Source organism: Neofelis nebulosa, chromosome 1, assembly GCF_028018385.1.
Source record: "Neofelis nebulosa isolate mNeoNeb1 chromosome 1, mNeoNeb1.pri, whole genome shotgun sequence".
Taxonomy (NCBI): domain Eukaryota; kingdom Metazoa; phylum Chordata; class Mammalia; order Carnivora; family Felidae; genus Neofelis; species Neofelis nebulosa.
In genome coordinates, this window is record NC_080782.1 from 700040 (window position 1) to 713844 (window position 13805).

General features: G+C 60.4%; 1 protein-coding gene across 2 annotated transcripts in view; it reads right to left on the bottom strand.

Annotated features, from left to right (window-relative positions):
- Positions 1–13805, bottom strand: part of SLC12A7 (solute carrier family 12 member 7) — a 65229-nt gene that overhangs the window by 37960 nt on the left and 13464 nt on the right. The gene's annotated exons all lie outside the window — the stretch shown is intronic.

The following is a 13805-nucleotide window of genomic DNA, read 5'->3' on the forward strand; positions in this document are numbered from 1 at the left end:
TCACCATACACACCATAACAGGATAACCAGAGTGGTCTGATCAGGTTTGAAAAGTGTGAGAATGTTCCGATAGGCCTAAAAAAATGGCAGCTGGGAGGTCCTGGGGATTACAAAATTCTGCATTTTCTCTTCCTTTTTTCGTATTAACAACAACTGAACAATATAAAAACAAATTCAGAAAATCCATTTCCAATGAAAGAAAAAACAAGACAGTAGGGTGGCCCAACTCCCCTCCCTCCCCCAGCTCTGGGGAGGGTCCCCTTCGCCCCACCCCCCACCCAGTGTGAGCACTAGCTTTCTGCAGCTGGCCTAGGCCAGCAGGGGACCAGGACTGTACCTTGTCTGTCCTCACACCCTGCCTCCCACAAAGGAGAGACAGGGGTCCCCCAGAGAGGTCTGAGTGTCAGGTGGAAGGCATTGGGTGGCCTCAGCTGCCTTCCCGGGGCAGCAGCCAGAAAGGTGGGGAAAAGGCCACCCAGCCAAAATATAGGTGGGTTCCAGGTGTCCTTCTCAGAGAAGGGCCAGCTTCATTGAACGGTGCAGGCATCGCTCAGCAAAACTAGTGTGGGGCTGAAGGGTAGGGGTGCGGGAACAGAGGCACCTTGCCCGGGGGTGCTGGGCAGGTCAGTGACCAGGCCTCTCCAAACTCAAGTTATTGTCCCGGGGTGGGGGGAGCTTGCAAGGGCAAGGGGACTGCCAGCCCCCTTCCACCCTAGTGGTCTGCGGCCAGGGCCAGGTGACCACAGGAGCTCTTTAGTGGGGCCAACACCTTCACAGGTGAGGGAACTGAGGTCCAGAGGTTAAGGGCCACTCACAGAGAGCTGGGGGACTGGCAGAGGACTCTCTCCTCCCTTCTTTTTCAGAGGCTGTGGCTGACCCTCCAACTTTCCAGGCTCAAGATTTCAGCTCGTCTTTGCGGCCCGGGAGCTCGCTGTCCAGGAACCACCAAGGAGGGTGTGAGAGGGATGGGGCGTCGGCTGCCCTGGGTCCAGGGAAGAGGCCAGCTCTGGGAGGCCCGGGACCACCTCGGGCAGGAAGTCAGCGCCTTGAGGCCGGGAGGGCCTGGCACCCACCCAGGTGCACACCCCAGGGGCCTGGGGCCAGTCCTGAGGAAAAGGGAGCAGATGTCCCACACTGCTGCTGGGACTGAGGGCCAAGGGGGAGGGGAAATAAGGAGGAAGTGGGGTGAGCAGAAAGGACCAGAAAGGCTCCAGGAGCAGGGGAGGGGAGGGAGACCCCTTTACCTAAAGCCAAAGTTACTTGGTCAGAACAAGTGTGGCAAGCCGTCCCTGGCAGGGTGGGATGTGAGGGCAGAGGGGGGACAGAAGCCCTGGAGGGGAGAGGCCACTTCTGGAGCCCTCACCGCTCTGTAGCACCAGGACCCTCGGGGCTGGTGGGACGGGGAGAATTCTGTCTGAGGGGACCACCCACAGCCAGGATGGGCCCCGCAGACCCCAAGTCTGGCCCTCAGGCTGTGGCTCCGAAAGAGGGCAGCAGTCAGGGACAGTGGACTCCCAGACAGTGCCACAGTGGCAGCCTGGACCCTGTGTCTGGCCCCTCCGCCCCAGGCTCACTCCCCCAGGCTCCTCCCTGTGACCCTGAGTCTGGCCCCTCTGGGCGGCTCCCTGCTCAGAAGCCCTGCGGCCTGCCCTGGGGACACCTGTCCCTCTCAAGGAGGGAGGGGCAAGCTTTCCAAGTTCTGCAAAACAATGGCCTGACTCCTCAAACACGTCACTGTCACCTGAGGACACGGGAACAAGAAGGTAGGAGTCGCCAGGTGGAAGGGCCCACGGAGGGAGAGGACTCACGGGCTTGTCGGGGGTGTGAGCACTCTGACGACTGTGGCACTTTTCTGTAGCTTGGAAAGCTTTCAAAATAATTTTGTAGCTCTAAGTGACAAATGGCCGTATCTTAAAAACGCTGTCCTCTCCACAGCCTCCAATGCCCCCTGGAGGGTAATCTGATGGCCACTGCCACCTGACTGGCTGTACCGCCCCACCCTGCCCCCACCCTGCGGGCGGATCCCGGTGGGAGGCGGTGCCGAAGGAGCGTCTGCAGGTCGGAATCTGGAGCCAGGAAGGTGGTATCCCCACCTCCAGAGCACCCCGGAAACCCTGCTGGGGCTTCATTTTGTTTTTGTGAGATGCAAGTAACATTGCAAGAGCGTGGGAGGTAGAAAGCCTATAGGACTTGAGCACTAAATGGGGTTTACAGCCCTTTAACGAGAAGATTCCACCCCAGTGCACCCCCCAGGGGCCCCACCGTCCCCTGCCCTGTGGACACACCCAGGCTCGGTCCTCTGTCCTCGTGCACAGGTTTCCTGTGCCCCCGTCCCACCCCTCGGTCAGGACACCTGTGACCAAAGAACAAAGGAAGGCCTCCCACTTTCTTTAGAGCTTCAGACGCCAAAACACCGCTTTGTCGTCACACCTTGTTCTGGTTCCACAAGTAACTTCTTTTCACATAAATCTTGGTGGAAACTCGAGAAGCTCACTGCAACACCCTCGGGGTCTGAGAACATGAGATGCTGGCCCTGATTGCCTTCTCCCCAAAGCCCTCCCAGGGACCAACGTGGGGCGCCCTCACCGGCAGGCCTGCGCCAGCACAGGCGGGGCCCTCCTGCCTGCCCAGACCCCCGAGGGCCCTCAGCTCCGAGGAAACACCGGGACAGGCACGCATTCCTGCTCAGCAACGCAGGTCCATCAAACCCCCTTCAGAAATGTCGGAGGCCACATAGCCTCAGTGTGACCTCTCTGGCCGTTCCTGCCCGGCTCACCCAGACCAGTGTCCTGGGGCCCAGGCAGGCCGGCAACCTGGCCTCAGCCCCTCCCGCGGGAGCCGGTGTCACGGGCGGTAGTGAGGGGCAGTGGAAACTGCCAGGGCAACAGGGCCTTGTGCCTGGACCTCACCTACCCACCCCGGGCCTGCTCCCGGGCCTCCCACGGTCCCGACCCCAGCCGTGGTCTGGGCACAGCAGGTTCCATCCCTCTCTGGAGCCTGTTGAGTGTGCCCTGTGCCTCTGGACTTCCCCAGGGGAGTTCCAGGGGATGGGGCGGGGGGTGGGGGGGTGGGGAAACAGGAGCATCCAGCTTTGGGCCTTGGGGCCCCTGACCTCCCCTCAGGCCCAGATACCCCGTTGTCCCCCTGAGGTCCACATGCAGGCTGTTCCCAGCCACTGGTCCCCCTCACAGCCATCACATGGGACTCCCAGGTTGTGGTGTGTGTTACTGATGTCACCTTGGGACCTTTTTGCTGATGGTGCTGGCCAGGTTCCACCCCCAGGCCCCCATTGAGCTCCCCAGGCAGGCTCACAGGACACCCCCTATGGCTCCCACCCCAGGCTGGGCCTGGGTGTGAGGTGACACCATCAAGGAGGCCCCAAGCTTGCAGGAGCACAGTCTATGGTCAGGGGCCATGAAACAGATTGACGTTAAAATGGTGGCCATGGGATTCCCTTGCGGCCTCGAAGGCACTGTTCCGGAAAGAAAAGCTGCCTAACTCTTCTCCCTTACCATCAGGCACTTCTGCTCGTCGATGGGCTCCCTTCAGAGTGAAAGGTGGACCCCCGGGGCGCCAGGACCACGGTCGTCCACGCAGCCAGCCCAGGCCTGTGTCGGAGTCTGTGAGGACAGCCCCACGGATCAGTAAGGAGAGACCGGCACCTCATCAGGGGGCCGCCTATGCTGCACACGGGGCATGGGAAGCGTGTGGCCACTTCGGAACCCCCCCCACACACACACACACACTGGCCAGGAGCCCCCGGTCCCTCTCCCCACAGAGACACACACTCGGATGCTCAGAGCGGCACGGTCCTTGCGAGCCAGGCTGGAGATGAGCCACAAGCCCAGCAACACCACAGGCAGATGGACGGGAGGGTCCGAGCTGTGCAAATGCATGCTGGCGCAGAGCTCAGTGACAGCTCGTGCAGGCAGGGCCAGGCACCAGGACGGTGGCCCTGGGCACACCACTGGGCTCAGCGGTGGGTCCCGTGTGTGACCTTACTGGGGGGAGAAAGCGTAGCTCAGAGCCGCCTCTGACGCAGAGGTGGACTCAGCCCGATGCCCTGGGACGGAACTCAGCTGCACGAGAGGGGGCAGCAAGCCCGAGGCCCCAGGTGCACCTCCCCCTGCCCTGAGTCGCTTGTGTCCCTGGCACTGGGCCACCCGGGGCGGCGTCTCCCACGTCCTTCTGTGGGCGAGCGCCAGCGAGAACTGTCCATCACATCACAAAGAACTCCGTCTGGTGCACCTGTCCCGGCGGGAGGTCCCAGGTGGGTGGTCTGTCAGCCCCGTGGGTCTCATGAGTCCAAGCCCTGGGGCAGGAAATGTCCCAAAGCTCCCTTGGCGGGCGCACCTCAAGGCCTTTATCTGTGCTATGCCAACTACTCACAGGGAAAGAAGACAACCATCTATAGGAACGGCAATGATGCCCGTTCTGTGGGCCCCAGAGAGGCCGAGTGGATGCCAGACGTCACACAGCACAGCGGGGGGCTGGGACAGCAGGCAGCTCCGAGAGTCCACAGACCCCAGGCAGGGGGTGGAGACTGGAGCTGCCCTTCCAGGGACCCGAGCCCACTGCCCACCCACACCGCGCCCAGGCCCTGAAGGCAGAGCCCTGGACACAGGGCCACGGGCCACCCTCAGTAGCTGGCACGGGCTCTCCCAGGAAAGGGCAGCTGTGTGCACACCTGGCCTGGAAAGGGACTCTGGCCCAGCGTCCTGTGGTCGCCGCCCCACCCCCACCCCCGCCGAACACCGGGCGGTGGTGTCCGGACAAGCTGTGCAACGGTAGGGGTCACGTGGCCCCCAAGGAAGGTGAGCTCCTTTGCTGACCAGTTCCCCTAAGAGTTCAACAGTCCGTCACCGAGCATCACCGTGCCAGGCACCGCGGCCATCCCTGGACACATAAAGTGGGGGCCAGTGGGTCCCCACATCCCAGGCTCCATCTGGTGTAGGAGGCAAGGTCTCCAGGCCTCAAGGAGGAAGGTAGACTGTGCACAGTGCTGGTGTTGGGCGGGGGGGGGGGGGGGAGAGCAGGGAGGCACTTGGGAGAAGGAGACCCCGGCTACGGGCAGGTGCAGGGGTGCAGAGGCAGGGAGGTGGGTGGACAGAACACACCAGGTCCAAGAAGACGTCGGCCTTCCTCCAGGGCCAGCGTCTGCTCAAGGGTCTTGGCTGGTCATCCAGGTTCTCTCCCTGGACCCTTGTCCCTGGGGAGGCGGGGTATGGCCTCGACACCGCGAGGCCGTAGGGGCCTGCCCGGGCCAGCGGCCAAACACTAACCAGACCCCTGCCGCCCCCACCCCAGCCCTTGTTCATTTGCTGTCCCTTCTTTGGAGGAGTGACCCCTCCAAAGTGACAAACTGCCCAGGTCACCCCAGGTGGCCCTGCACAGGGGCCACCGTCTTGGAGACTGCTTTCCCACGGCAGCTGAACCCCCAGGCCCACGGTGGTGGCACCCTGCCTCTGCAAGCTCACCCCCTCCTGAGGGTCCTGAGACGTCGTGGGGACGGCCAAGGCTGGCCACCACGGCCTGTGGCTATTGTTCATGGGAGCCTGCGGTGACCCGCGCTGTCCCCAAGTCCTGTGGGGCTGGTCACTGGGTCATCCTAGAGTCCACGTGACCAGACCAGCATCCCCTCTGAGGACGGGACCCCCACTCAGGACCATGCTAGGGCCTGGGTGACTGTTTTCGGGAGGGAGGCAGCTTGAAAAGCCGCCAAACATCGGGGTCTCACACAATGTAGTCAGTGGGGGTGAAGACCCCAGCTTGGGGGCTGTCACAGCGACCCAGTGCCACGCTGTGACCGTGTGTGGGCATGTGGCCCTGTGGACGTGGCTGCCGTGAATCCTGCCACCACATGGGCCTCCCTGCCTCCTTCACCCAACCTCACATCTGGACAAAAACGTCTGCATTTTGACTTTTCTTCCCCTTTCTGAAAAATGGGTTCTGTTTAATTGTGGCAAAATCACAGAATAATAAATTGGCCGTTTTAACCATATTTAACTGTGGTTCAGGGGCTTTAAGTACACTCACGAGTGTTAACACAGTCAAACAAGAAGGCCGCCGGATGGGTGCTCTGATGCGCAAACAGAGAACGGGGCCTGAGAACAGCCAGGCAGGCAGCCAGGCAGGCAGCCTCACAAATAAGCTGGCCACGTGCCCTATGACCCATCAGGTCACCTCCTGGCTTTGTGTCCCGTACAAACCCCTCCCGCACTCCTGATGGGGAAGCTCCAGATAAACTCTGGGGAAAAAAACAAAAAAACAAAAAACCTGTAAGGTGCCTCAGTTTACCTTTTAACATATTGTTGTGCAACCGTCACCATCATCCGCCCCCAGAACTCTTTCCATCTTGCAGGACTGAAGCTCTGTCCCCATGAAACACTGACCCCGGACCCCAAGCCCCCAGTCCCTGGAAGCCATGTCCCCCTTTCTGACTCTACGTATGATTTACACAGGGGAGTCACGTGTGATACGTCCCATGTGACCAGCCAATTCCACGGAGCACAAGGTCCTCAAGGTCCATCCATGCCGTGGCAGGTGGCAGGGTATCCTTCTTACTTAAGGCTGACCACTGTTCCGCTGTACGGATGGGCCACGTCGTGTGTCCAGGCTGACCACTGTTCCACTACACGGATGGACCACATCGTTTGTGTCCATCCGTCTGTCGACGGACACGGGGGCTGGTTCCACCTTTTGGCTACTGTAAATAATGTGTTTCGCTAAGTGACGTCCCCTGTATGGAGGTGGGGCGATTTCCAGGCAACGTGTCTAAGTAAGAAAGAAAAGCATCGGGATTATGTTCCTGTTTTTGTGAGGAATCGGGCGCCCGCGCCAGCCTTCTGGGAGGAGGCGGGAGGCGTCTCCCTGGGCCCACAGGAAGGGGACGCTCCCCATACCTTCTAGCTTGCAGCGTGAGCCAGCCCTGCTGAGACAAAAATACTTCACAATCATTTAAATTAAACAAGCTGCTGCTGGCCGAGATAAGCAGGTCACAGTCAGGCGCCCAGGGCGGTGATTTCGATCCTATTATTATCCACAGCACTGATAAGGTGACCAACGGCCTCTCTCAAGGTCACACCTATCATCCCGGGAAGGTGGGGAGCCGCGCAGGGTTTTGGACTCTCTCTGGGGGCGGGCTGGGGGCCTGCGCAGACGCCAGCCCCGAGGAGGGGAGACGGGCTCTGGCCGGGTCCTGGACGTCTGGGTGGTAACAGCGCCAGCCGCCCTGCCCCTGGAGGCAGACAGACACCCGAGGATCCAGGCAGGAGGACCCTCCGAGAAATGCATAAGGCCTCCCGCCAGCCCTCCCCCTGCACCTCCCGGGGGCGGCCGCACAGCAAGGCCACCAGGCCGGACACACGGGGAGCGCCGGCCCCCCGCCACGGGCTGAGATCTCCTCACCAGCGCGGCCCGTGTGCGTGTCTGGGGGCCGTGGGCCCCGAGGGGCAGCCGGGGGCGAGGGCACACAGAGACCCAGCCGCGCTCTGCCTGCTGGACCGTTTCCAACCGGCTGAGCTGTCGCCTCAAGCTCGAAACTGCCAATTTTGCTTGGCAGCCTGAACCCAAATTCACCTTTTTCTGGACTTTCTTCTATTCCGTTAGGGGGAGAAAAGGGGCAGTGTGCTTGAGCCACAGTTTCTGAGTGAGATAACTATCTCTGGGTTTAAGTGCCTCGTTCAAACATTAAAGTTTTGGCTTGAATCACACGAGAGCTGACAGAGAAAGTGCGAAGCCTCGCCGCCAACTACAGAGAAATACTTTTTGTGTAAATGCCACAAGTCATTAATTTCTATTTTCTCGGGGCAATGAGTCAAAAATACATTTAAGAAAAAAAAAAAAAGCTTTGATCACGCCTGGAGCACAGCAAGGTCGCTCGGGCCTTATAGCTCAAAACCTCGAAGGTGACCAGCAAGGTCCTCTCAGAGACAAGCGTCACAGCCCGAAAACATGTCAAAGTGTAATGAGCGCAGAGAAAATAAATGGAAAGCAGGTTGACTAAGACCGCGTGGCTGCCACTTCCTGCTCCCGGGAGGGAGGACACACACACTACAGAAGCAGAACCAGAGAGCGTCTGCCACGTCGGCTTTCGTGGGCGCCACAGACCATGGGACGGAGGCCACAGCTGGCCACCTCGCCGTCCACGCCAGCAAATACAGTCATGCAAAACGAGGGAAGACAATGACATTCCCAGGAAACAACACCCGAGAAAATTCCTCCCAAGCTGAAGGCAGGCGGTTCTGGACAGCAGCACGGAGATTTGCAGTAACCGGGGAGGAGGTGGGATGTGGTCAGGACGCACACAGTGACGGCGACACGGCGTGGCGGCAAACGCACGAGACGTGAAGTCCGTCTACTGAATTCAACTGCTCAGGAGCACGGGCCCCACAGGTGAGAGGTGACCGTGTGAACACCCACCCCAACAAGCCAGGCACAGCCACGAGAGTCGCAGGAAGCCGCTGGAAGAAACGGAATAATGAAAATACACGTTTAATACCAGAGAAGGCAAGAAGAGAGGATCCCGCACTGGCTCACCGGGTGAACGCACCACTGATGAGCCCTTCTTTTTAAAAAATTTTTAGAAGTTTTTGTTCCTTATTTTTGAGAGAGAGAGAGTCACAGAGTGTGAGCGGGGGAGGGGCAGAGAGAGAGGGAGACACAGAATCCGAAGCAGGCTCCGGGCTCTGCAGAGCCTGATGCGAGGCTCAAGCGCATGAACTGAGAGATCGTGACCTGAGCCGCAGTCGGACGCTCGACCCACTGAGCCACCCAGACGCCTTGCCACAAGCCCTTCTGAGGACATGTGTCCCGGCACCCTTGTCCCTGAAAGCAAACACGGACGAACGTCCACGCTAAGGGGTTTTCGCACATACCTCTCAGTAACTGATGGAATGAGTGGACAAAGGCAAAAACTCAGTGCAGACAAATGAACTTTGCACCCATGTGTAACGAGATTGGCCTCACCGGTGGATGCTAGAACACACACCCAACAGCCACACAGCGTATTCTCCCCAAAGACGCGTGAACGTCCGGCAGAATCACAAGCAAATCTCAATCCACTTCAAAACTGTGAATGTGGCTTCATTTAGACACAGGGTCTTTGCAGAAGTCATCAAGTTCAAGCAAGGTCACCCTGGGGCCGGTGGGCGCTGATCCAGGATGACTGGTGGTGTTAAGAGGAGACAGGTTTGAAAAGCAGGAGGAGGCAGTCTCGGCCTGACACAGACAGGGTGAGCCATGCAGCCCAGGGCCACCCGGAGCCTCTGGGAGCAGCGCCTACCCCTTGACACGGGACCCGTAGCGGCCGGACGGCGGAGGGTAGCGCTTCTGTTGTTTCACATCCCTGGTTTGTGACATTGATACTGACAGGAGATGTGACGAATACTTGGTGATAATCATTTTTAAAGTGTAGATGTAGACAAATTCCTTGGGAAACACAACCTACCCAAATAATCGTAAGAAGAAAGAGCAGCTCTGAAGAGCACGGTATCTCGTGAGGAAATTAAAACCTTCACGCGCACACGCGCACACACACACACACACACACACACACACACACCCACCCCACGGCCCAGATGGCCGCATAGGGGTTGTTTTCTAAACACTTAGGGAAGAAATAACAGCAACTATATTCAACTTTCGCAGATAGTTAAAAAAAGCAATATTGCCTGGCTCGTTTATCGGATCAACGTTGGTCATCGAGGACCTGCACGGGGGAGCCACGAAGAGACGTGCCACGGCCGGCAAACGCGTCAACGTGCCCCTAACTGCAGGGACACGGCGTCCTGTCTTCACCCCGGAGGAGGTTTCATCACCTCCCGGCCGCTCAGGAAGAAGCACAAGGAGGAATTGTGCATTTCTGACTCCTCACATCACAAGTCGGTGCAAGTTGACTTAAACACGCGTGTGTCCACCAGAAGGACAAGGGCCGGCGGTGGAGGGCAGAGGGGGCGTGGCTGGGACACCGCCCCGTGCCAACCAGTCCCGCCTGGGCAGGAAGCGGGCGTCAATCCAGAGTCCAGTGAATCAAGGTCACTTAGCCCCAGTCGCCTAGATAAAGTCTTTATTGTCCACAGCACAAGAAACAGGACCCGAACGACAACACAGCTCTCACGCAGAACCGGGCAGGCGCCCGGAGACCCAACACCACCTCTCGCTGAGAAACAAAGTTAACGTAAACAAGCACCAGACCCACCAGCCAGTCAGCTAGTCTGGGAGGCCGGGACCTTGGGCTGGTCCCGGGCCATCAAGTCTCCTGATATCCTGAGGCACATCTTCTGGACACTGGTTTCTTTCCTCCTCACCCTGTTGATGGAAGGTTCTAGAATTACCCTTCTCAGATGCAGGAAATGTGTCTTGTCCTCCATCACCCAACACAGCACCCAACGGTGCTCAATGAGTATTTGCTAACCAATGAGCTTGGCTACCCAAGATTGGTCCCACCAGTGGTGGGAGGTGGGAGGTGGGAGGCAGGAGGGGGGAGGCAGGAGGCAGTCTCCCTGGTTCCCATCAGTCCCCGTGAAGTGCGTGTGTGTGTGTGTGTGTGTGTGTGTGTGTGTGTGAGCACGTGTGTGTCCACCCAGGGCTCTGCCCTTCCTGAGGTACAGCCATGTCTTCTAGATGTCAGGGCACCTTCCCAAGGAGCCTCCCACAGCCACCACCAGGCCATGGTGCCGCCCCTGCGTCCATCCCTGGGGCACAGGGCACGGGGCACAGGGTGGGTGTGGTAGCCACATGGGCCCCTCACTGCTTCAGGGAAAGCCGTGCCTCGTGGCTCTGAGAGGCAGAGCCCCTGCGCCCGCTTGGACCCGCCCAGGCGGCACCAGGTGGGGCTGCAGGTGTTTGGAACTCAAACACCTCTGTCCGAGCAAACACAGCACCGCGAGACTCCGTGGCCGTGTGCCACACCAGCCGACGGGCGGGGTGGGTACCATCTGAGGGGCAGGGGAGCCGGACCCCCGCGTCCTGGGAGCAGCCCCAGCCTCTGCGTGCAGGAGGGGAGCCAGAGGGACGGCAAGGCGGGGAGGGGGCCACCGAGATGCAGACGCCAAGTGGGAGCCAGCCAGTGGCTGCCGAACGTGTCCGGGGCGTTTCTGGATGGCCAAGGGCAGGCACAGGAGAGCGTGGGGCAGCGGGCAGCTCGCAGGAAGACAGGAGACAGGCCAGGCCAAGTCTCCAGCGCACTGGTAAAACCACGGTAAAGACAAGGAAGGCGTCCAAGAGCACCCATTCGGCTCCCCCCAGGGCCCCCGAGGCCTGGAGGTCAGACAGGGCAGGGAGGGCGTGTTTCCTGGGGACAGAGCTCTGGTTTGGGAGGGTGACGTGATGGCCGGTGGGTCGGCTGCACTCAGTGTAGATGCTCGGAAATTTTTGTGTTTTGTACGTTTCGCCACAATTATTTTTTTAAGTTTATTTTTATTTATTTTGAGAAAGAGAGAGAGAACGAGCAGGGGAGGGGCAGAGAGAGAAGGAGAGAAGGGATCCCAAGCAGGATCCACATCGTCCGCACAGAGCCCGATGCGGGGCTCGATCCCACGCACTGTGAGATCGTGCCCGGGGCTGAAATAAGAGCCCGACGCTTGACCAACAGAGCCACCCGAGTGCCCCTATTTTGCCACAATTAAAAGCTAAATTCTACAAGTCTGTGTAGTTTCAACTAAGCAAGTCTGAGAGTGGAGAGGGCTGCCGGGCTGAGCAGTGCCTCCAGCACGGTGAAAGCCAGGGCACATTGGTGACACCCTGCCCCAGGCCACCAAGAGAGTCACCAGGGGACCATGCAGGGCCAGCCCGAAACCCCAGAAACTCCCAGGGCTTCCCCCTCTGCCCTCCAGCCCCTCCTGGGGAGCACAGGCCCCCACCAGAGCAGGACACACCGGCCGCAGGGCCCCCCGGGTCCCACTGGCCTCAACCAGGGGCCTGGCCAGGGCCTCCAAGCCCCACAGGAAGAACCCTGAGAGCACCTGGGAGTCCTGGGGGAAGCAGCAGCCTGGGCCCTGGCGGGTGTGACAGGCGTGACCAAAGGAGACAGCAGAAGGTTCTGGCTGGAGTGGTGCCCAGAGGCCCCCTGGAGCTCAGCTTCCAGGAGCTGCCAGACGGCCATGCCCAGACCTGGGGATTCGAAAGGGGAAGACGCACTGTGTCGGAGGTGGGAAGTCCCCTGCTGCCCTGCTGTCCTCCGGTCCCCCAGGTCCTGGGCGCCAAGCCCTCAGGGCTGGGGTCAGGTGTCCAGGGAGGGGACTGCCCTGCACACACCCCCACTCTCCCCTAAAGAGGGGACTGAGCAAACCCACCAAGTCCTTGATACCACCTCCAAGACTTTATTTCTGGATGTGGTTGAGAAAGTACATGGAAAATCACCTAAAACTGCACATACCTGGTTAACTCGAGTCTTAGCTGCGGCGGTGACTGTCCCCCTGGACCCCACTGAGTCAGCCACTTTGGGCAGCTCCTGAACCCTTCAGAATCTTCAGAGGCCCCAGCCCTTGCTCCGGCCTGAGGCGGGGTCCCCGGGGCAGGTCCCTTGGGAGTGTCCTGGGCAGGGCAAGCCTCTCTGAAAGGCCGCTGCAGCCTCAGGGACAGCTTGGACTGACGGGGAGCCCCGCCTGGGGGCTGCAGGGGCCTAGGACACTGGGGTGGGGGAGAGGCCCCCCCTGACTCCCCAGTGGGAGCTGGGGGAGGGCAGGAGGACGGGACCGGGTGGGAGTCAGGGCCCTGAGGCTGGGCTGGAACTTTCCGGAACTCCTCCTCCAGCCCCTGGACTCCCGGCAGGATCCAATAGCAGCAAGGGAACAAGTAGGGTCTGGCATGTGGACGAGGTCTCAGAGGTAAGCCAAGGACGAGGCGGCCTCACCAAAAAACAGGCCTCCATCAGAGCTCGAGGTGGGAGCGAGTCTGACTTTGACCCCACGGCCTGTGGCTCCCAAGGTCCTTGTCCGCCCCCTACTGGCCGCCCTGTTACTCGCCTGAGGGGCCTGGACGCTGCCCTCCAGCCCAGCAGACCCTGTCTGTCCAGAAGCTGCCAGCTTGTGTGGGAGCCCGCTCCAGAGAGCCAGGTGCCGGCACGACACGCGGAAGGTTCTGGAGACTCAACAGATACACACAGCCCTGCACGGCCCCCTTGTGGGCGGTCACCACAGGCCGTGAGGGCAGCAGAGGCGGCCAGGCACAGGATCTGCCCTTCCGCTCTGTGTTGGGCGCCCTACGTGACCCGTCCCTCCCCAGGCCTCGAAAGCCCGCTCCCGGTGAGCGGTGGGAGGTCCGCCCTGGTGTCTCAACCAGCTCCTGTCGAGGGTGTGCCTGGCGGCACAGGGAGACGGGCAGTGTCACCCCCAGGACCCGACCCCCGAGAGGGACACCGGATGTCCCCCAACCACCTGCGTAGATGGTCTTCCCTCTGCGGTGAGCACCCCGCCCCCCGCACCCCCACTCACTGGGCTGAGGCTGTTCCAACATCCCCCCCCACACCTCAGCTCGTTCAGGGTGCTTCCGCTAAGTGTGGTCCCGGCCTCCTTCCCTCCAGGACCCCGTAGTCAAAGGACCCCCAGATGGGGGTCGTGAGATACACACAGGGTGTCCAGTCAAACTGGAGTTTCAGATACACGCTGACTTTTATTTTGGTGAGGAGTCTTCCTCGTGTTGCTTGTGTTTACCTGACACTGAAGCGTCACGGGCACACTGCCCTGCCGGCCGCTGGGTCTGGCCATCCCACGCTCGCGGCGTGAGGTGGGGATGCGGGCCGACAAAGCCGGCCGCGACCCCTCTGCGCTGCGGTGGCTTCAGGGTCCCTGCCAGCCTGCCTCTCC